At 44.1% G+C, this 23,356-nt stretch overlaps 2 long non-coding RNA genes across 5 annotated transcripts in view; one reads left to right on the forward strand and one right to left on the reverse strand.

The window, feature by feature from the left end:
* Positions 1–4,510, forward strand: part of LOC127035438 (uncharacterized) — an 18,779-nt gene extending 14,269 nt beyond the window's left edge. Inside the window, exons 2-3 of the long non-coding RNA XR_007769807.1 lie at positions 3,237–3,316; positions 4,340–4,510. This is a non-coding gene — a long non-coding RNA (uncharacterized LOC127035438). The remainder of the gene's footprint in view (positions 1–3,236; positions 3,317–4,339) is intronic.
* Positions 1–19,688, reverse strand: part of LOC127035437 (uncharacterized) — a 27,834-nt gene extending 8,146 nt beyond the window's left edge. For all 4 annotated transcript variants that reach the window (XR_007769804.1, XR_007769806.1, XR_007769805.1 and 1 more), the window contains exons 1-2: positions 19,596–19,688; positions 11,837–11,922 (exon numbers count right to left, since the gene is read on the reverse strand). This is a non-coding gene — a long non-coding RNA (uncharacterized LOC127035437). The remainder of the gene's footprint in view (positions 1–11,836; positions 11,923–19,595) is intronic.
* Positions 19,689–23,356: the final 3,668 nt, after the last annotated feature.

A 23,356-nucleotide genomic window follows, 5' to 3' on the forward strand; every position in this document is an offset into this window, starting at 1 on the left:
ACCTTATTGGAGCAATGATACTGACCTCCTTTGTAAAGTGCTTTGAGATCTATGGATGAAAAGCTCTAGATGAGAGCTAAGGCTTGTTGTTACTATTGTGTTGGATGTTGTACAAATGTAAAATAAAATATAGTCCTTGTCCCTCACAGCTTACAATTTTCAACAGGGCAAAATGTGACAGGTGAGGTCAGAATGTAATTGGGTGTGGAAGGATGAGGATGAGGATGGCAGTAATAGGAACACAAGAACTCATTCATCTTCCAGGCATGATGGCTCTACCTTTCCAGCAATTTCTTTTACAAAACTAACTGCTGCTTTCAGCCATCATCAGCCTCTCCGTCTGTACTAGGCATGTCATCAGCTATTTGAACAGCTTCAAACCACAAGTTATGGTGGAGATACTTCTCATAAAACATGTTGAAACAAAAGCCGCACATGAATAAATGTATATTGGTGCCTGACAAGGCTTAAATGGAAAACAGTTTTACAGAGAGGGATTCTATTAGTATCATCCACACCTGGGGATAAATAAAGCTTCTTACTGTCTGCTGATGGGAAGCCAACAGATAAGAAGATGACAAAACACAACTTTAAATGTTCTCTGAGAAGGTATAAATATAATGAGTCATTGGTAAAACAAAGTTTCAGCTGGAAAAAAGGAAGCTGTTATGATTCTTCGAGCTTAATTGTTCAGAGGTTCTTTGCAAAAACCACAAAGTATTGGGGATATTAAGGAGATTCCAAATCTACTCTTCCATTAAAGTCTTGAGCAAGTTCCATGCAAACATCTACCTGTCCCTCCTTATTTTTGTCAGATCTCAACTACTTATGTGCAACCCTCATTGACTTCAGTGGGACTTCAGTATAGCCGAGAGTATATTTTAACCCTGGGTCTCTTGACTTTCTTTATTAAATATTTGCATCAGGAAGTATGGCCATTTCTAGACGTGGAGAGACACAAGGCAGCAACAGATTCTCAGAACAGAGTTCCCCTGATTAGACTTGGAACAAAGCCAGAGATAAGTACAAAGTATTGGACTGGGATGTTAATGAGAAGCTGACATTCTCCAGGCCTGAGTCTGGTGCAGGCAAATCTCTTCCTTTGCACTGATATTTTGGAAATCTGTGGTGCTATAGTTATTGGAACGAGGCACCATTGTGTGAAATGTGGCAGCCTTTACCATTAGGGCAGCAAATGTGACTTGGAAATGGATCTCAGCTAATTTTATCGCACTTCTGTTGTAACAATATTTCTTTCAGGCCCCTTGGAGGGCAGGAGGAGTTGCGGGTCACAAGGGCAGGGGGTCACTGGTGTTACCTATCTTCTTTTATGCCCCATAAAGGTTTGAATTGTGGTTTGTGTTTTCCTCACGCTCTGACAGAAGCCTCTGGGGTTACAAAGTGCTAAAACTGCCTGGCAACAGATGAGAGGTTACTGAAATCACTGAGGGCAAACAGGGAAGAGTGGAGGATAGGATAACTCATACTCTATTCTTGCCAGTTAGGTCCCTGGGAACATAGGATTTGCCATACGCCATCAGTGCTCCATGCTGCCATACTCTTGTCTCCAACAGTGGCTAATACCTGATGCTTCACAGGAGAATGGAAAACCCCCATAATGCAATTGGCTAATGTACAATTCTGTGATTGGCATGGGGCCCAGTGATAGTCTATACCTCTTTGCAATATGGTGGAATGCTTTGTAGTGCATTCTATACCTATTGCAACACTACAGCCTCTGATAGGTCCTGCCTTTGTGCATAATGCATGTTGCTTGTCTACATTAGTTGTTCAATCTGGATTCGATTGGATTCAGAACTGTTTTCCAAATACAGATTGTACAGTAGATTTTTGGGCCACATTGTCAGCTGGTGTAGACTGTCGAAACTCCATTGAAATATGTGGAGCTGTGCTGGTTTACACCAGCTAGGAATCTGTGGCCTTAACCTCTCAGGCCTGCCTCTAGAAAGACAAGTTAGGAGGTGGAGAGGAACCACATGCTGACTGAAGGGGGCCTTTTGCAACTGAAATAGGACTTGGGGCGGGGGGGGAACTCCCAGATTTATCTGGGGATTTGAGAGGTATCTGATGTCCAGAACTCAAGTGGAATATCGGACCTTAATCCCTCTCCTGTTCCTAAAAAGTATTTGGTATGCATTGCACTTGCTACTGCATTTCCTTACTCTAAAGACTCTAAAATTCCAAATTAAAAAAGGGTACAGTGAAAGCAAAGGCAGGATAAATAGTTGCAGTGATTTGAACTGAAGGGCTGGAAGCTCTATTCATGTATTTAGAAAGACGCTGAAGGTTCCTAGTAGCAGCTGCAGCACAAAGCCTAGCACATTAATTCGGAGACTGACAGAAATAGGACTGTCAGGCCTGAAATATCACTGCATTTCATTATTCTTTAATGTACATTACCATTGCCACTTTATTACAGACTAGGATATGTTCTCTATAACTGCTCTGGAGATGTAAGGAATCCTTGCGCTCCAGTGAAGTGAGGCAATAGGAGGGGACCCTATGAGCTTTAATGGGCATGTGAACTAATCTGCAGTAGCCTGACCTATGAAGCAGACAGGTTATATGGTATATTTATTACATTGGGAAGGGAGATGTGTAGGACCCAAGGATCAGAGACTTAATGGCTAAACTGAAGTGATCTTAAAGGGCAGCAAGAGACCCTGGGTCAGAGAGCGTTGGGGGCTTTGATGTGCTGGGCAAGCAGATGCTGTGCATAGAGAAAGTGGACTCAGTTTAGTGAATTCAAGGTGTTAGCAGCACCCTGCTGAAATGAAAACCGAGTATGGCCCTGGCTGGAGCAAGGTGTTAGGTATCAAGAGTACAGGTGGACTTGGAACAAGGTCTGGGTGTAAGGAGTAGTGGAAATAGGAACAAATGCAGGCGGAAAAGTCAGGAGGAGAGAACTCCTCTATTGATCCTTCCCCTGCAGGGGAAAGTATGCTGGAGTAATCTGCATGTATATAATAAAACTGACACTCAAAGCTGCCGTGAATAATTCAGTAGGAGCTGTGATCTCAATTACAGTGCATGTCCCAGAGGTACAAAGAGAGAGAGAGGCTCAGGACCATCCAGCCCATTCTGTGCCATTCTGAAAGGGCCATGACAGATGGGGCTTGCATCACCGTAATCAAGGCATGCTTCACATGGTTATTGGTTTTAAAAAGAGGGACCTGGTGGGTGAATGAATCCAATGTGCCGCTTGTTGCTTTCAGATGATCCATCTTGTTTCAATCAGCCAGTCTGGTGCTTCTGTGTGAATGAGGAATTAGAAGGTGGGTGTGGAACAAGAGAGGTGAGTAACCCCACTCCATGTGTTCAGTCCACAGCAGCACGCTGAATAGCAGCACACTGGAACTCCCCTCACCCTTCCAGACCAGTCTGCAATCTTACATTGCCATTCCTAATGTGGCCATCTCTCAGGTAAGACCCAGGATTTAACCCTCCATTTCCAAAGTCAGGCCTCGCTCCTGAGAGAGAGGGATACTCTGTAGTTATACCAAAACTGCAAATGCATTATTTTCCCAAAGACACTTTATTTTCACCTATAGTTTGTGGTTGAGTTTTACAGATATTGCTGCCAAGCTTACAGAAGTGACTCTAAAAATGATATGCTGCTGTTCCATATCTTTCCCCTCAGTGATTTTCAGATAAGTAGGCTGCACCGTTCGTTTATAACTCAAAATCTTCCAGCTGGCATCGCAAGTTCAGCCTTGTCTCAGAAAATCAAGCTGTGCTCTCCCTACTTCCTACATCATCACCAACAGTAAAGATTCTTGGATCTGAGCTTAGCTGACAATGTATTTGAAAACAAGGGGGGAGGATGCAACAGACTCCAGTTCGCTCCTTCACATCTTTATTGGTATTGAAGCAATGGTGAGAACAGAAATTTTGCTTTTGTGAATAAATTAAGCGGATAGGACTCAGGAGATATGCAGGGAGCAGATTTGTGCAGAAGAATGTTTCTGACACTAAACCAATATCAAAGCTCTTTTGGAATCTCTCTGTCTCTAACGCTACCTACCTGTGTTTCAACTGATGTCCCATCTCAGCCGTGTAGTGGCAACCAGCAAGAAACTCAGAAATCTCAATTTGAACTATTAAAAATCCCTCTCCTGCATTGCAGATGCATACCTGCACCCAACTATGGGATGCTGGCCTGCCTTCCTGCATAGCAGTAATTCTTTTAACTGAATACTGTGTAGTCCTTGGATAGAATAATCACAGCAAGCCTAGTATGTATCTGTCTCCTGGTTTCATATAGAGCCCTGAAAATGTAGCAATAACAGAGGAAAAGCCCTCTTATCTTTGTCTCCAGTTGTTTCAAGGTAATCGAAGACACCAAATTATACCAGCAGTTTTTCAGAAGACAACCAGGTCATTCTTATTGGTGAAAGAAGAGAGGAATTGAATTCATGCATTTGGCTGACCATGGTGTAGCATCACCATGTGCTTACGTAGCTGATAGGAGTTACACCATTTCTTCTGCATGGTGTTTCAGATCACATCCTGGACACTAATAGTACTGCTCCAGACAGATTCTTCTATAGAATAATAATAATATAATCCAAAAAGATCAGCAGATTCCTTATGAATGAGGACAGGTCAATTTCTTGGATGGAGAAGTGTGTGTTATCTGTTGTCTGAGGAATTCAGATAATGTTTTAATTATCTTTTCCATTGATTGTTTTGGTGAAATGCAAGTAATTAGTCTGTTTATTATATGGGTCTTATCACATTTGTATCTGTGCCTCACAAACATTAATACATTTAATATCTTTCAACTCCCCTGGGGATTAGGTTTTATTATCACCATTTTACAACTGGGGGAAGTGAGGCATGGAGAGAATAAGTGACTTGCCCAAGGTCACACCAAAAGTCTGGACCATCACTTTAGGTTCCAGTCCGGTGCTTTAACCCCAGTGCTACCCACTCGCTGGAATGTCTGTTGTGCCGGTCAGGAGGATTGTCCAGCTGAGAAGAGTTTAATACATTAATACAGCTTTTCCTGTAATGAAATGTGTTGAAAGATTGGCAAACTAAACTGCATGATCTAGACTGAGAGAGTCTCCAATGCCTCTTATAATATTACATCTCAGCTTCCTTTTCCTGCTTCCAGCACTACCCTGCACAAGCTCCTCGTGCATGATATATTTCAGCATATATATTAGTGATGGAGAATATACAAAAATTCCAGTTATGATCCAAATGTGGCCAGAACAGGTTATCATAGGTCTGTGTTTTACCATGTCTTACAGAATAGTGGTTATCCATGAGTGATGTAGGTTACCAAATCTAGAGATGGTGGTAAGTCTATGTAGATTTGAATATATTGGGAGCAGGAGACTTTCTCTTATTTGGTGTTTGTACAGTGCCCAAAACAAAGAGGGCATCAGCCTAACTGGGGGTGTAACAAATTTAATTTAATAATTTGTGTCCTAGGTTACCTCATTTTTCCCTTAAACGTGCAAGTAAAGTTTTTATTCTTATAGTAGATAGTATGATATTTCAATGCCTATCGAAAGCAGGTGAAATAGAAGGAAACATTCATAATATACTGTATAGTACTTATTCCAAGCAGATGCTTGCCCCTTCATGGGACCTAAGACATAGACAGTTGTCCTGCAGAAGTTACACATGGGTAATACCCTGGAGTCTATGCATGGAGATACTTCCAGAAAGGCTTTGAGAGTCTTATATTGTTGTGTATTTTACATGACTTGCTTTTGTGAAATTGTGGCATTATGGGGCTATCCTACATGGCTATGCGCACTGTATGATTGGATATCTTACAAGATTGTGTGTCTAGTATGGCTGCAAATCTGTATGAGAGGGAGAGTCCAATGAGACCAAAGTAAAGGGGAGAAGAAAAGGTGACATTTTCTTTTCAAGGAATGCCATCACCATTTAGATAAGCTGATAACTAAAGGGTGGGGTTTTATGGAAAGTGTAGAACCAATAAATTCCATTATACAATCCTGCTATGCTGGCAGGATTATGGTGCCAGATCATCTAAGATCCAATGGTGAGTATTTTTATCATGCCAGGAAAATTATTAAGAGTCTCTGCACATTTCTCTCACCACCTCCCCTTATAACTGTCAGTCTGTATTATTCAGAACATGATTATTTGAGATTAATATAGTAAAAAATCATCAGTTCTAGGAACTGGAAACATCCAATCTTTCTAATACTTTTAGCACGTTATATATTTCATTTTCTAATTTGAAATATCTTTTGTGACTGGATATACAGAACCCTTTACCTCACAGGATCCTTTTAATCTCCTTGGTTGTTTAGTGGAGTGGCACAAAGGGAATGAGCCAAAGGCCAAGAATTGGTCCATTGGTTCTAGAACCTCCAGGCGAGACACTCCAACTTACAACGGCTTACTGAGTGAAAAGGTTACACAGGGATTTGGCAGCCCTGGCCATGTTACGTACCTAGGGAAAGCAGAAGGATGTTATCCATTGCATATTCCTTAGTTGATTAAGAAAGGTTAAATGGAGAGGGCGCAGTTCCATGCAGTGTATTTTACGGATGTTAGCCACTGAATTACTAAAAGGCCTAATTAGCTCTGGATGGGACCCTATAGTTGTATCTTTAAAATTAGAAGAAATAAATACATAAATTTACCCTGCAAATCTGAGCTAACTTCAACAGCACGACATTAATTAGCACTCTAGCTGGCTATCTGCACTCTGATAGCCAAATGATTTAAGAGGTGATCAATAATAATATCTTGGCTTTCTTCATTGCAGTGCACTTTACAGACCAAGGGCAAGATTCATTCATTGGCCTCTGGCCACAGAGGGTCTGTTGGAAATGGGGGCTCAGTGGTGCAAGCTGCCTGTGAGGACTGGGCTGGAACTGCACAGTGCACCTGTGAAGTTGGTAGCACTTGCCAGTAGAGAGAAGGGATGAGAGTAGTCCAGCTTGAAGACACCCTTATTCAGGGCTTTTCTCAGACAACCTCCAGGGATTTTAATGCTACCCTTCGCCAGCCAAACTGACCTGAAGAAGGACAATGATGGTACAGCTATTTGTGATTCATGCGGGTGGATCTTTTCTAGCAAAGATGTTCCTGTGGAGGCAGAGGATGAAGTTTGTATCATCCTGTGCCTGCAGGTCTGAATCTGGTCTTAAATGTGCAGCAATCCTTTCAGCAGCTTCTGAGTCAGAGGGAAATGCATCTAACAAGGCCATGTATGCACTACAAAATTGTGTTGATCTAACCTATGTCGGCATACAGCCAGCACAATTATGAAATCGCTTGTGTATGTGCACACTTGGCTCCTTGTGTCAGTGGTGCATGTCCTCACCAGGAGCTCTTGTATCAACTGTATTGTCAGGGGCATTGAGGGACAGCTTCTGAAAGCCTGTAACAGTTGACATAAGCAATGCAGTGTCTGCACTGATGCTGTGTCAATGAGGTGCTTTTACTGGGGCTATGTCTACACTACCGCCTATGTTGGCAAAACTTTTGTCGCTAAGGGGTGTGACTATTCTACCCCCCTGAGCAACATAAGTTACATTGACATAAGCGCTAGTATGCGCAGTGCTATGTTGTGACATAGCTTATGCTGTTCACAGGGATGGTCTTTTTATGCCAACAGGAGGGTCCCTCCTGTCAGCATAGAGCAGGGGTTGGCAACCTTTCAGAAGTGGTGTGCTGAGTCTTCATTTATTCACTCTAATTTAAGGTTTTGCGTGCCAGCAATACATTTTAATGTTTGTAGAAGGTCTCTTTTTGTAAGTCTGTAATATATAATTAAACTATGGTTGTATGTAAAGTAAATAAGGTTTTTCAAACGTTTAAGACGCTTCATTTAAAATTAAATTAAAATGCGGAGACCCCCTCCCTGGACCGGTAGCCAGGACCTGGGCTGTGTGAGTGCCACTGCAAATCAGCTCGCGTGCCGCCTTCGGCACTCGTGCCATAGGTTGCCTACCCCTAGCATAGAACATCTTCACCACACATGCTGCAGTGGCACAGATGTACCGGTGCAGCTGTTCTGCTTCAGTGCTGTACATGTAGATATGGCCTTAATTGGCGTAGAGAAGCACTTACATTGGCAGAAGACAAATTTAAGTGAAGACACTTGCACAGGTCAATACGAGGCAGTTTATGTCTACCTAACTGTGTAGTGTAGACCAGGCCTAAGTTACCAATTCCACTTCCTGAGACTCTGGGGTGTTCCTTGGAAGTCTCATCCAATGCTACTTAACTTCTGATATCAGATGAGATCATATGGTATGACTAATGGTGATATCTGACAAGGCCAAGATAGAGTGGTTGCAGGCCATATCTTCTGCCATAGATTTGAGTTTAAGCACTAGGTTTTAGGATGTTGCATTAATAGGAAAACTATTTAGAAAGAGAGAGAATGTAGGAGGAAAAGGGAGACAGATTTCAATGGGGCATATGTCCCTACATCCATTTGTTACTTCTGTACATCTCCATGGTGTTGAGCTGTCCTGCTTTTGATAGATTGACGCTGCATCAACATGTAAGAATAAGCTGGATGATTCTTTTGACTAACTGTGATGTAGTGTCCACCCCACATAGGACTAGAAGGGGTTAAGATGGCTGGGCAGGCCAACTAACTCCACAGCGTGCCCCTGGAGGAAGAGCCAGGAAGCAGGGAACTAATTGGAAGCAGGCTCAGCTGGACAGGAACTGTTGGGTTCTGTATAAAGCCAGGTAGCTGGCAACAGAAGGGGGCTTCAGGGAAGTAGGCTGCAGTCACTCCCTGAGAGCAGGGAATTGGGAGGCCTATGAACTCAGAGAGGATGAAGCCAGGAACATAGGAGAAGCCTCGGGGAAAGCAACAAGGTAGGACAGTGCAGGCCTTGGCTGCAAAGAAGGATCACTACGTAAAGAGAAGGATCAATTTCCACATGGAATATTATCCACATGGGGATGGCCAATTTCCTGAAGCAGGCCAGATGGGGAACCTAGATCTCATTTCCTTATGCAGCAGTTGCAATGTTTAAAAACACACCCTGGGCATCTCTAGGACTTCCGCAGATAGATTCTTCTATAATCCTCCTCCTCCAAAAAAATCATCAGATTCCTTAAGAATCAGGACAGTCCAGTTTCTTGGATGGAGAAGACTAAAGGACGTGCCTCATTCATACAATATGGAGATAGCACTCCGTGTCAAAAAGCCATATGAGAGGCACTTGGATTTGTTAATGCAGATATTCACACAGCAAAACCACAGTGAAGCAACTAAATGTTAAACATTTCAGAAGAACTCCTCTACTTTAAATTTACAATTCATTATAATTGCCATACTTAAGGTGATCCAAATGCATATAAACACATTGCCAGAATCTGGGAGTTCCCCGGATTGGAAGGGAAATGAGGAAGGCAAATGTATTTATGTGGCTAGCCAGCTCTTCCTGCACAGCCTTTGAGTCAGAAGGTGGTGAGGCAACTCCCTGGCCATTATGACTGAAATCTCATAAGTACAAAGCAGACACCAAGGTCCGTCCAAAAGGTAGGAGAGAGATACTGTGGGCTGAGCATAGGATTGGGACTCGGGAACTCTACATTTCTAATCCTACCCTGGCACTGTTTTTCCTCAGTGGCCTTGGATAAGCTACTTTTTGCCTCAGTTTGCCCATCTGCAAAAGGAGGATAATATTTACCTAACTCACAGGATATGTTTGTAAATGCAGACAATGTATAGAACTTAATAGGTGCTAGGGAAGGGGGATTTCGTTGCTGTTTCCAGTCATCTTGGAGGTGAGTAAGGAGCCAGTAATCCTCATACAGGTTCATCGACAGTGCAGCAATAGAAACAAGGATTGCCACATTTACAATCCTGGACATGGGAACTACAGAACAAAGGACAGAGAATAGGCCATCTTACCGAACTCTTGCCATCTTCTCATTCCCATGTCCAGTTAATCTCAGCAGAGAAGAGCCCTGGTTTGAAACCAGAAAGACATCCAGAGTCCTCTTCAGGCTATTCTTGCTACTCAGAGTACATAGATTTATGTGCGGCTGTGAAGATCCCAGTTAAATTCCAAATTAATGATTTGTGTCTTGGAATGATCCTAGATTCTCTCCAAAATGGCAGTTGGAACAAGGGAAATAAATTACTTGTTTCTTGATGGATTGTACTGTGGGTGGATATTTAATTCTACAGTATGACACACACACACTAGAACTGATGTTGTGTATTAATTATATAATGATTCTGGAGGCGAATATTGAGTTTAAATAATCGAGGCCAGCATGAGCTTGTTGCCTCCTGGGCAGAACCCCAGTAATAGTTATACCAAAACTCAACCAGTTTCTAATCCCAAAGTTAAAATTCCTCATATGGCCCCAAAATAATTCGTTTAATGCCTTCTTTTCCAACATATGCCCCTGCTGACCAATATAAAATAGGCTTCTTTCTGTTTTCTACTTTTTTTACATTTTTCTACGCATCCAGGGCCAGGCGATATAGCACAGTATGTTCTGAAATTACAGCAAGTTCCTTCCAATTTCTTTAGGGCTGGGCCATTTTGGTGTAGGTTCTGGTATAAATCTACTATGACAGAAATGCAACAAGCACATAATGAAAAGCCATTAAACTCCTAGTAATAGTTTCTGTATCAACACAAAGGATTATTTGTATGATCTCCATGTTAGTTGCAATTTTGAGACACCAGAAGAAGATGTGATTTCTGTAGATAGTAATGAAGAAGTATCAGTGAAGCTCATTCAGGCTCAAGGTAGAATCGGAAGTATAATGGTATTTTTCCATCTTGACCTGCGCAGTGAGCTGTAAGTCTGTAGCACTTAGCAATCTGCTACAAGACCATAACATCTGCCTATGGGGGAAAGCCATTGCTCAACGCCCAGGAATGCATAGCCAATGTGACAGCAATAGGAAATAACCTCAGAGATTATAGTGGGGGCAACGAATTCAAAACACAGACTGAATGTAAACAACATCTTAAGTGTGCAAGATTCCTGCTTGGAGAGGTCTCCGAACAGTGAGACCGCCGATCATTAAATAAGATGATTGTTTTAAGATTTTCTCCAGATTTCTGCCCCCCCCCCCCCCCCCGCCCAACAATGAAAGATAACATTCTTTCAGGTCAGTTGCTAATGGCCAACAGTAAAAAATGCAGTTAATTGAGAGTTTTCTGCAGAGGTTACTGCCCAGTGTTCATTTTGTGTTTGTGCGTGTTTGCCTGTGCAGATGTGGGGGGGTTCTGTGTGTGTGAAGTGTCTTGCCGTATGTTTTTGAGTGTAGGGTGACCATAATAGGCAAGTGTGTCTGTGTCCAGTTTTGTGTCAGAGGGTGGGCTCTGATACACTTCAATTTTTAGCACTGACCTGATAGTCGCTCAGTAATGAAATCTGCACCAGCCTGGTTGTTTTTTTTAAGTCAAAGGGGAAGAGAGGGAAATATCTTCCAAATAGCAGCACTGAGTGTGTTTTTCAGAATGGAAACAAGTGATATAAAGTGTCAACGTCTCATTTGGATTCCTCTTTCTATTAGCATATATTCTCTGGGCCAAATGGAGGGTGAATCTAAACTGGTCTGAGTAACACGTAACTCTGACTCACACCCACTTACCGACGTGCAACTCTCCCCAACACCTTCCACAATTAGTGGGCCAAACTAAGAGGTAGAGTAAAAGCGGGGGGGGGGGGGGCTTGCTACCGCACAGACTACTTCTCTTTTAATGATCCAACATAACAGCTGTGGCTATAGCTAATGCATCTCAGAATAAAGTTCTTGGGAGTGGCAGGCTCTCAGCTGAAATTCTCTACTGCTGGAGACCACGGTGAGCCAGAATCTTACCACTTTGAGGGGACTTGGCAAGATGCATCCCTTTGCACAGGCCGTCCTCGTCGATTATGTATTCGGGATGCTCATCAGCATCGTTCCTGGAGACAAAATGAAAACAAACTAGTGAAAGAAGCTGGATCAGTGATGGAAGGGCAAAGATCATGGTGGAAATGGATGCTTTTTTTCTGTGTATATGGCGTCTGGAGAATATGGTGATGGGTTTATTAAAAATCCAATTGATAGAATCGATGCATTCCTTAGTTCCATTGCTAAACCCTATCCTTATAGAAAAGGGGTGGAAGAGATAACGGCCCTGATTCTCTGCTATGTCCAAATTGTGCTCTCTGCCACTCCCGCTGCCCTTCCCTCCCCTTCCTTCCCCCTGCCCAAACAACCCTCCTTCTCCTCTTTGTGCCAAGTAGGGTAGGGCAGGGCAGCTGTAGGAGGTGGCTATAAGAATGGGAATCTCTGGCCAGTTTGAGGCCATTTTTTACTGCATAAAAGTGCAAAGTAACCTTAGTGGACTATAGATTCCAACTCTTAATTTCTACTCTGAATTAAAGCACCCATTATAATTTGAGAGAATGATTTCCTGGACTGACACAAAGTATTCTCAGATTCTTGTAAATGGGATCTGTTGGGGAGGGACGACAAGTTTTTCCAGATCTGGTGGCTTCTTAAAGCTCATCACTTATTCTACTGATACTCTCAGAGAGATGACACTAATCAGATTCAGGATTCCCCAACATCTTTGGCTTTTTCCACCCATGTGAAGGTGATTGCAACGTCCGATATGGACAGACAGGGAATCTGCAAATTGTCACTTGAATATGCAGAAGAGACCTTTGACCACAAAGAGGTCATGACATACGTTGGTTCCAAAACCCCTGAGTTCTGCCACGACTCGCAAGCTATCCACAGAGGACAGCTGGCCATGCCTCTGAAATACAAGCCAGAAAGTTTTGAATGGCTTGTTAGTGAGAATGTGGCAGGCAAAAGGAGAGAGCAAGAAAGGTTGCCCAACCGTCTATTCAGCTTTAGCCATTTTTATTCACAGGAGACAATGGCTTTCCAATGGAGCTATGGCTCCCAGTGACCCTATCCATCCATCTGGAGAGGAACAATGCAGCGGGCCATGCACCTCTGCTAATTCCCCATGCAGTAGTTTGCACTGAGCATGCGTCTGTTACACTCTCAGAAAGCATTCAGTGTTTTGGAACTCTAGCCCTTTAAGTCTAACAATAAACTTCTCTCCTAGTTGGGATTGTCAGACAAATTACAGAATCAAGTGTACAGACTGCCTCATCTCTCGGTTTATTGATACATGCAGAAAAGTGGTTTGAATGCAGTGTGGCATCCAGTAATACTTATCAACCATCAGTAGCTTTGTTGTACTAAGGGTTCATCTCAAGCACACGTTTGCTCAAAGTGCTGTCAATCGTAGCAGTAGGCTAAAACCAGTGGAGGGAAAGATTTTCAAACTGCAGTATGTAAATCTGCTCACTTTCAATGGTATTAGAATCTAGATGTCTAAGGCCATGTCTACGCTACAAAATTGTGTTGACCTAACTTACATCGGCATCCAGCCACCACAGTTGTTAAATTGCTCATACATAGGCACGGTTGGCCCCTTGTGCTGGCAGTGTGTGTATTCACCAGGAGTGCATGTATCAATTGTAATGTCAGTGCAGGGCATTGTGAGATGGCTCCTGAATACCATAACAGTCGAAGTAAGCAACGAAGCGTCTTCAGTGACACTGCATCCCCCTAATTACATTGACCATGACTCTACGCTGTTCAGGGAGGTGGTGTTACCAAATCATTGTAGAGACGTGCTTACATCAACAGGAGCCAGATTTAAGTGAAGACATTTCCATGGGTAGGTTGATGCAAGGCAGCTTACATAGACCAGGCCTAAGAGAAGTTGATACCAATTTTATGGGGAAGCCTGGTGCTTCAAAGTCTTTATATTGTTCTGTAATGTCTGGATCTAGCTGAACAATGAAGGTGAAAGGAAAAGAAATCAGGGAGTTCTGTACTTTGTGCTTTTTTAATGTTAGTGTATCTTCATTGGTTTCTGCCTTTTAACTTTCTGAATTGCTTTGTGGCATCAGCCAGTCTCAGAGTGTGCGTGGCTGTCTGACATCTCAGCCTGATCTGGTTGTAAGAAGAATGCTCTCCACGCCTATTTGGTAATGGGCCTTTTTCATGTCAAGCCACGGGTAATACATTGTCTGTCTGTGTGTTTTTGTTTTAATGCAGGCTGTTGAAAACTTCAAGAGAAACTTTGCTGCCCTCCCTTTCATAGTGGGAAAATGAGGACATCTCGTAACACAAACAGTTTGCTACCAAATTAGCAAATACTGACAAGACCAGTTAAAGACATTCAACTGTGCAGAAGACCAGTATTCCTTCCCTGGGTCTGTTCTTTCCTTGGGTATTTGGTAAAAGAGGGTGTCATTGTTTATTTAAATATAGGATTGGTTCAGAACATGTGTTCCTTATAAAAAAGGTCAATTTCTAGGGCATTTCTCTCATTAGTTTTATTATTTGCTCCAACAGATATTGATTGAAAAGACATTCCTTCTATGTCTCTGTCTGATTAGGGTTAAGTCAATGAAAATAAACAACAGCTACCGTTATTCTTATGTGGCTTCCACACGAGACATCGAGCTCTTCTCAGCACAGGACACTCAATTGCTGGTCAGGTGTTCCAAATGTCAGTGATGCTGGACGTGATGAATGAGATCAAAACAAGGGACTCCCCCTGCTTGTTTCTGTTCATATTTGTTCTGCCTGCCCTGGGCTAGAGGAAAAACTGGAACTCATCACTTAGGAACAGTCTGCGTTGTGAAACCACCTCTTTGATAGTAGGCTCCCCTGTGTGAGCTTGGGCAAATTGTTTCTTTAAATCAATTTATACCTGTAAACAGTGACACAAGGCTTGGAGGAAGGACAAGGAGCTGTAGGTGTGAGGCCAGAGGGATGCTGTTGGGCTAGAGATGCAAAACCCCAGTGGATGTTACTGGGCCAGAGGCATGCTATCCTCCTTGAGCCTTTTCTCCTTGACTTTTCTATTGTCTCCTCACTTGCACTCCCTCCTCCTCTGTGCTCAGTTATTCCGCTGCATGCCAATTAGGTGTGACGCTCGCATTCCTAGCAGGTTGTCAAAGCGTCTCATCTGCCGGGGCAAAGTTTGGCGGCATCTGAACTGCAACACAGGAGCTCCAAACGGGAGCTCTGTGGGCTCAGGAGCTCCTTTTCAAACTCTGGCTGTCATCCTGGGTATTTGGATGTGGCGTGACTGGTCTCCAGAACAGGATCAATGCAAACCAAAATCTGCACTGGAGCCTTCCTCTTTCCCATGTGGCTGGCTGCCTGCCTGCCTGGCCGCTTGTGAGAGCAGCTGTCTCCAGGGAACAGCTCTGGCTCCTTATACTCTGCCAAGCGAGAGGCAGCAGCTGTACTTTTCAGGAATAGCGGCAGCGTTCTCCTGGCAGAACAGTTTTGACTGATTCCGTGTCCCAGGCTTTGAAGTGCTGAAGCTGTTGGTGTTTCCTTTCCCAATCCTGCGGGAACTGTCACAAAACCCTTACGGAAGAGTGTGGTGAGAGGAGGCTGGGTGCAGCTGTTAGCTACTGCAACCTGAGCTAGGCACCAGATTGCTCCAGTGATGCAACGCATCCATAAACCCAATAGACCAGCATAAAGTAGCCCTAACATATCGATGAATCTGGCCCTACATGTCTAGTGACTTATATGATGAGGGCTAGGCTCCACTCTTTTCACTTGTAAACTACTTGGAATCTTTGTCTTGATTGCTAAATTAGCTTCCCTGATAGGAATTCAAGATCCCAGTGCTGCTGGAAATATACAATGCAGAGCCTCCCCTCCTGTCTGGCTCTTTTTTCAAACCCAAATTCCTTCTGTGGCTGTGATACCTTTTATGGAACTGACACTGACATCCCCAATCTCTCCTCCATAATCAATAACGAGCTCAGTGGTATCGATCAACACAAAATCAGGGCTGTAAAGAGCCAGCCCATGTGGAAAATATCAGCATCAGACCCAAGAAAGGGTCTTGCGAAGGTACATTTCTCTCATTTCCATCCCAGCCTCCTTGGCAGGGGAGCCATTCTCCTGGCAGTCTGGTTGCATAACAATGACGCTGGATTTCAAGGCCACACAAACAAGTGAGTCCTTTGGTGAACCCACCTCACAGAGGGAAAATTCAGACCAGCTGCTTTTTCTTCCCCCGCCGCCCTCCCCACCCTCGCATGGCGCACACAACTGCTCCATCGCCAAGATCTTTATCCCAACTCGTGGAATCAAAACAAAAGGCAGAGTGCAAATTGCTTAATGACCTCTCTGAATATGGGCTCAAATCTTTATTTCTGAATCCTAAGGGAAGTGGGCCCTTCTCCTCCCAGCCCCCATCATTCAGTGTGATGTTTATGGGGACAGATAGTAAAGGAAGTGGCCTCAAATGGCCCTTCGTGGTTTCATAACAGAGCTGAAAGACTGAGAAGGTTTTTAAAGTGTAATTATTCTATAGCGTAAATCCAAAGTATAGAGGGCTCCATCAGAACAGAGAGCTTAACCAGATTGACTGTGATTCTCATAACAATGCCATATATATGAAACATATTAGAATAGCTTCTGCCACCTGAAAGTGTGAAATGGAAAATGCTGGTCCCACGCTGGCATACCATGGGCAGACTTGGTGCAATACACTTCCCTCCTGACCCCGGCACCCCCTGCTATTCCAGTTGTGGGCCACTCCTTAAACACAAACCTACCATTGAATCTAAATCCTAACCTGAAGACCCCCCCAGTAGTCCAGTCTTGGAACCCTCCTGAGCAAAATCTGGTTGCGTCAAATCGTATGTTGATTGTGCAGCAGTGGGATAAAGAGGGGACTCGGTGAAGTCACTTAATGTGGGACCTGATAATCTATATTCAAACTAGGACAAACAAAGATAAAAGGCTCACCAACTCTCCTCCTCAAATAGCCCCAGTTTACACAGCCCACAGCCAGGAACAGGCCGGGTGAGAGGAGCGTTTTTACTTTTGTATGACACCTCCTCAAAAATTCTGCATTCTTATTAAAAGGGCTTTTACATGCTGGTGCCCATCATTAGTCTACCTGAGGAAGAATATCTGAGGCAGAAGGTGACCCTAACATTACCGATCGCTTGATTACCGTAGAGGTGGATCTTGCTAGGTTAGCAACAGTTTCCCAATGCTGTTTCCCTAGTCATTGATTAAACTGCATATTTACTCAGCTCTAAATTATACTTAGGGAAACAATAATTGCTGCACTCATGCGTCTTGGAAAGAGAGCGGGGGGAAAAGCCTATAGCAGCTAAGAAATACTGAGATTTCTTCTCACTAAAAATACTTTAGTCACTCCCAAGTGTTTGAGTTCACAATCGAGGAAAAACGGGGAGCATCTTTGATTTTGAAAGCCTAGTGTTTGGTTGAAGGGAGTGTAGATTTATAACAATAATACTTTGCCTTTTCATGCAAGGATCTCAAAGCATTCTCTAAATAGCAATTAAGGAAGACTCAACCTCCTAGAAGATAGGTAATTGTTGTTCTCTCCATTTTACAGATGGGGAAACTGAGGCATGGATAATGACTTGCTTAAATCCACACAGCAGGTCAGTGGCTGAGCCAGGATTAGGATTTAGGAATCCTGCCTCCCAGACCTTGCCTCTGAGTGGAAACCCATGGTAATTGCCAACTGTGACTAGAAACTTGAGTGCAAACTTCCAGTCCTCTGCTCTAAGTGCTTTCATTTTATAGTCCATGCTGAGGTTGCAAGGGCAGGTTGGTAACCCCATGTTCTCAGACAAATACAATCCCTGATAAATCCTAGGACTGGGAGACTTTTTAAAGAACAGAGTCTAAACTATAATTTGGAGACCTGCACTACCAACCTGAATGCTGGGAACCTGTAATGGTGAAGCAGATAGCAGGGCAAAAATCACATGTGAAATGCAAGGTCCACTGTGGGAACGGGATTCTCTCCTCTGAAAATCTCCCCACTTTCCTCTGACTTGTGATGGTTTCAGTGACTGGTAAACTACAGTCTTGCCTCACTTCCAGGGTTTTTGATTACAGAGTGTGGGTGGTTTTTTAACAGCAGATTTCGGTGCCAATAACAATAGTTTTGTGCTGATTAAAGGGGCAGTTTGCCGCTTAGAATTTGTGGTGTGCTTGCCCACTCGCTGGGCTCACCACACTGCTTGCTCTCATCTCAGTCTCTCTCCCTAACACTCACTGTGGAGAATGACGGGGGAGATTCACCCCAGCCAGACGGGCTTCAGGCAACCTTAAGTCTCAAAGCTCTGCTCTATCTGCTTCAGCCCTGGGAATTGCTGGAGATTTCCTACCCTGGGCTAGGCCAAGCCCTGGAACAGGAAGCCAGAAAAATCTAACTGGCAAGCTATTTGAGTAAGGCTGTCCCCTGGGTCCAAGCACCTGCAGTGCATTGGGTAACCAGAATCAGCAGTCAGGCTCCGGAGACCAGCTACACTCTGCGCTCTACAGCTGTGACCAAGTAAGGCACTGGGAATGACTTGAGGAGAGGAGATTGGACAGAGTGGATGTGATGGCTGGTGACCTAGCAGCAGCCCCACTGTCACTTCAGAGTCATCAGCACTTGAGTCAGTAGCACAGAGCCTCAATGGTGCAGCACAGAGCATCTCACTGCCTAGGAGTAAAAGATGCCCAAAGCAACTGGAGCTTCGAGAAGAGGCATTGCCCAGATACTCCACTGATGGGCTCACTAGAAACACAAAGCTAGATCGGAGTCCTTTACAATTTCCTTTTTCAAATGTTACTTTGTTTTGTTTCTGTCCTCTATTTAGCTGCTTTGGAGGGATGATCTATCTAGCAGCAGCTCCAGGCATGAGCACTCCAAGCGCGTGCCTGGGGCGGCAAGCCATGGGGGGTGCCCTGCCAGTCCCTGTGAGGGCAGCAGTCAGGCAGCCTTTGGCAGCATTCCTGCGGGAGGTCCACCGGTCCCACGGATTCGGCGGCAATTCGGTGGTGGGTACTCCAAATCCGCAGGACCGGGGACCTCCCACAGGCAAGCTGCTGAAGGCAGCCTGACTGCCGTGCTTGAGGCAGCAATAAAGCTAGAGCCTCCCCTGGATCTATCAATGACATCTGCCCTTTGATGAGTTGGAGCCATCATCCAGTGCATTTCATGTGTCCGTACCACATGGTTTGTCTAAGCATTAGGTTGTCAACCCCTTGGGGCAGGGGGCATATTTTATATGCAGATTGTTTGCACAGGATCAGGCACTGGCTCACTGATTATCAGTTACTGGTTAAGCACGAACAGCATCATGCTTGGCTCTGGGCAAAAGACAAACACAGCAAAAATCCCTACCCCAAAGAGCTTGCAATCTAAAAGACAAACACAGAGAAAGCAGATGGCACTGGACAGCCCAGAACAAGGAATAGATTAGAATAGTTGTTTTCTTATTTGTTATTAATTCATTTAGCTAATAATGCTTCCCCCATGGGGTAATGGGTGCTGGTCAGTAGCTGAGATCAATCCTGAATGGGTGATGTCAGTTTGGGGACATCAGAGCCATCATTTATGCCCCAGGTGTACCCAGCCCACAAGAGGAAGCTGCTGCTGCTCTTGCAGGTCAGGGTCTTAGAGCATTGGCAGGGGTGTGAGGGTAAATGCAGGCTCCACAATCATTCTACTGAGCGGAGAGCTCAGAGTATTGTCATTGGCATTGAAACTCACCGTCCAGCCCTGGTCCGTGCAGTGGTGACATGATAGCAGAAGGGAGGCCCACCAACCAGGCTGGCTTGGCAAAGGCAAGGATGAGCAACTCAGCTGGAGAAGCTGGAAGTGAGATCAGCCTGTTTTGCTTTGCTGAAGTAACCCGTAAACATTGTGCTTGGTGAAACCCTATCTGCTCCTACCGCTTCCCTATTTAGGAGAATACACTGGAGTTTGCTGCTAAATTAACTCCTGACTCCTGGGGTATGATGTCACATGACCTTTATGGTATAAGGTTATCATACATTCCAGAGATGTATCCAATGGGAAGACAGGAATCTGATGTCATTTCTGCCTCCCTTTCCTATTTATTTCTGTTTGCCCTTATCTCTAAATAACAGTCAAGCTATAATTTCCCATTTGACATTCTATTGTAGAGGAAAAGTTTCAGATCTGTTTCCTTCCCCACTTCTCTCTCCTCATATCTTCTTCTTATTTGTTATTTGTATTAAAGTAGCCACTAATCAAAATTGGGGCCCCCCATTCTACACACATATGGTAAAACACAGTTACTATTCTGAAAAGCTTCAGCCTAAATAGACAAGGCAGACAGAAAAAGGCTTATTACCCCATTTTACACGTGGGGAAACTGAGACCCATGGAGTCACATGCCCGAGGTCACATGGGAAGTCTGTGGCAGAGCCAGGAAATAAATCAAGTCTCCTGGATCCTAGCCCAGCATCACCCTGTTATGTCATGTCTCAGCTTGTCTCTCTGGGCTTCTCTCTCATTCTCGTTATCTCTGACCACCTCTTTCTGGGTCTCTCTCAGGAAGTCTTCCCTTCTCTTGCCCTGTATGCCTTTTGTTGCCATTTATTTGCTTCTAAAGAGCCTATAAGTCCATCTCTGGCTATTAGAATGGTCCGGGAGGTAACCCCATCCTTGGAGTGATCCGAAATCTCTGCCAGAAGCCAGGGAGGAAGGCAGGCAGAGGTGGATCTCTCCAAAATTCCCCTGTCCTATATTCTCCCCCTGAAGCCCTGGTACTGACCACTGTTGGAGACAGGATACTGCTAGATGTACCATTGGTCTGACCCAGTATGGCCATTCTCATAGTGTCAGTGAGGACTGGGTGTCCTGGAGTAACAGGGCTTGAACAATGGTTAAAGATCAGTCAATGGAATGGATTGTATTAATTTAGGGCAAAATTCACCCCTATTCAGAGGGTCAGCACGAGGCTGATGCACCATTTAAGTCCTCACCATGGGAGTTAAGTGTGATTTAAGTAGGGTGTTAACTTTATGTTGTCCTGCATAGAGGTGGGTTTCACCCTGGAGGCTCTGTCTCCTCTTTTTTCCATTACCTCAACTATTTCACCCTCGCTGTGGCAGTAAGTAATATCACAGCCTGGATTTTCGCATTGTGCAAGAGCGCCAGAGTCTTACAGACTTCGAATCTTCCTTCAAGTGAAATGACTGGGAGATCTTAAATCTCTTCAGCTGGAAGGTTTAAAGGAGATTATCGATACGGCCCACCAACACGAAAAGGAGATTCTAAACCTGGCCTGGGGAAATAGGAGAGATCACTATAAAGGATGGGCTTTAGCTCACAAATACCTAGTTATGTGAAAAGTCAGAGAAGGAGTTCAGCCAGGGACCTTTCTACAGGTACCCAGCCTTCCATAATCACAGTTGTTTCTACTGATATTTGTATCTTTCAGAGAACTGTACAGAGTGCAATATGACATGTGACTTCTTTGTTTAGGATCAGCAGAGTCAAAGCATACCCCCTTGGGTAATATGGTATGTGTATGGTAGTACAGGTCAGGCGTACAAAGAAAACTAGCACTACATAGCATGCTAATGTACAATAAACCAATGTTTAGACCTTGCAAATCTGCTGAGTAAAGAGGACAGACTGCACTCCTGTCCTCTCACCTCACAGACACCATTCAGGGTCTAGCCAAACTCTCCAGAAGCCGGAACTGTCCTAACAATGTTGAGTCAGCTGCCCCTATACCATGCAATTATAGCTACATGCTTCTTTTCCTATTGACTGTCAGTTCAAGTATCTAATGAATTCCAACCACCTGAGCCGGCTCTGGTTTAGCAGAGCAGCCACTTCCCTCATGTCCCAAGGGAATCCTGGCTTGCTCAGCTCTTGGAAGTGATGGAGTTTTACCAGTCATTCCTGCATGTCAAGAATGGAAAGGGTGTGGAATGTGGGGTGTGAGAAGAGAAAAAGTGTCTCATGATTGGTTAAAAGTTCAAGCACTGCCCCAGCTATGTTCCTGCTTTTGATCTTCCCTACTTGTCTCCCTGGGCTCCTTTTCACCTCTTTGTAAATACCGCATGGGGAAGTGATTTTGGCTTTTAGGAGCACAAACCCATTGACTTGCAATAAAACATAGGCTCCTAGTCCTAAGTAACTTGGGCAGCTTTGAAAATTGTCCCTGCAGTCCTTACGATCGACCTCTGGTTGATCCTCCTGAGTCTTGGGAGGCAGTGCGCAAGCAGAGGAAATCTTCTATCAGCGCAACTCTTAGGCTTGACAGCATAGGAAGAAATCTCAACAGGATGTTAGCTTCCTGATCACCACCTTCTTAACTGCTGCTCCGTTAAACTACTCATTGCTGCTGTTGTACCTTAGAGGCAAAAGGGCTTTCCTGAAGTCCTAATAATTCTCCCTGGAAATCCTTTGAGAGCTTGCAGGCGCACACAGCATGTGCAAAGGGGATTGTGAGTGATATGCCTGGCTGGAAGACCCAGGCTCACCCGTTTCTACCTTCCCTGGATGATCATTTTGCACATCTATGCTCTTTATTTCACTCACTGCGGAGGTGTGCTCACTCATGCTGGTGCTGTTTCTAATGAAGCAGGATGAGAGTTCTGGTTTGGTTCAATGTATTTGCAAATTCTCATTCTAGTGCAGAGGTTCTCAAACTGGGGGTCAGGACCCCTCAGGAGGTCGTGAGGTTATTACATGGGGGGTCGCGAGCTGTCAGCCTCCACCCTAAACCCCACTTTGCCTCCAGCATTTATAATGGTGTTAAGTATATAAAAAGTGTTTTTAATTTGTAAGGGGGGGTCACACTCAGAGGCTTGCTATATGAAAGGGGTCACCAGTACAAAAGTTTGAGAACCACTGTTGTAGTGACACTTATTACAGAAGCACCTGAAGACCCCCTATGGGTATGTAAAGCTCATATGAAGCAAGAGGCTCGGTCCTGAGAAGCTTACATTCAAGACAGACAAAATGGGAAGAATAATTATGCCTATTCATGCTAAAAGGCACTCAGGTTCTTATATTAACCTCATACTCTAGATCTATCTCCACAGAATAGAAATTCTAGCATGATGCCTTCACTACAAGACCACCCTCCCTCTCTAACATCAGCTGAAACTTCTGCTTTGAGTCAAGTGTTCTGCGAAAAGAGTGACTTAATTGTTAGAGAGTCCTGCTGCATACGGCGACCAAGCACACAAGAGCTTGCAAATAGAATTGACACAATATATATTGCGTGTTTCAGTATATTCTATGTTGTGCTGCTGTCTCTTATGCAAAAACACTACATTATTCCACTGCAAATACTTCAAAGCTTGACGTAAGAACACTGTAGTATTCTGGACATACTGAAATATATATTATATATGGGCACACAAATTAGGTATGTGTAGGCATATCACATGTTGTGGTTTAATTTCTCTCAATATTGCATAACTGCTTGGGGAAAAGTAGGTCAAAATAACAGTAAACCTCAATTGGAAAAAGGCAGCTATTCC

Source organism: Gopherus flavomarginatus, chromosome 16, assembly GCF_025201925.1.
Source record: "Gopherus flavomarginatus isolate rGopFla2 chromosome 16, rGopFla2.mat.asm, whole genome shotgun sequence".
NCBI classification, from domain to species: Eukaryota; Metazoa; Chordata; order Testudines; family Testudinidae; genus Gopherus; species Gopherus flavomarginatus.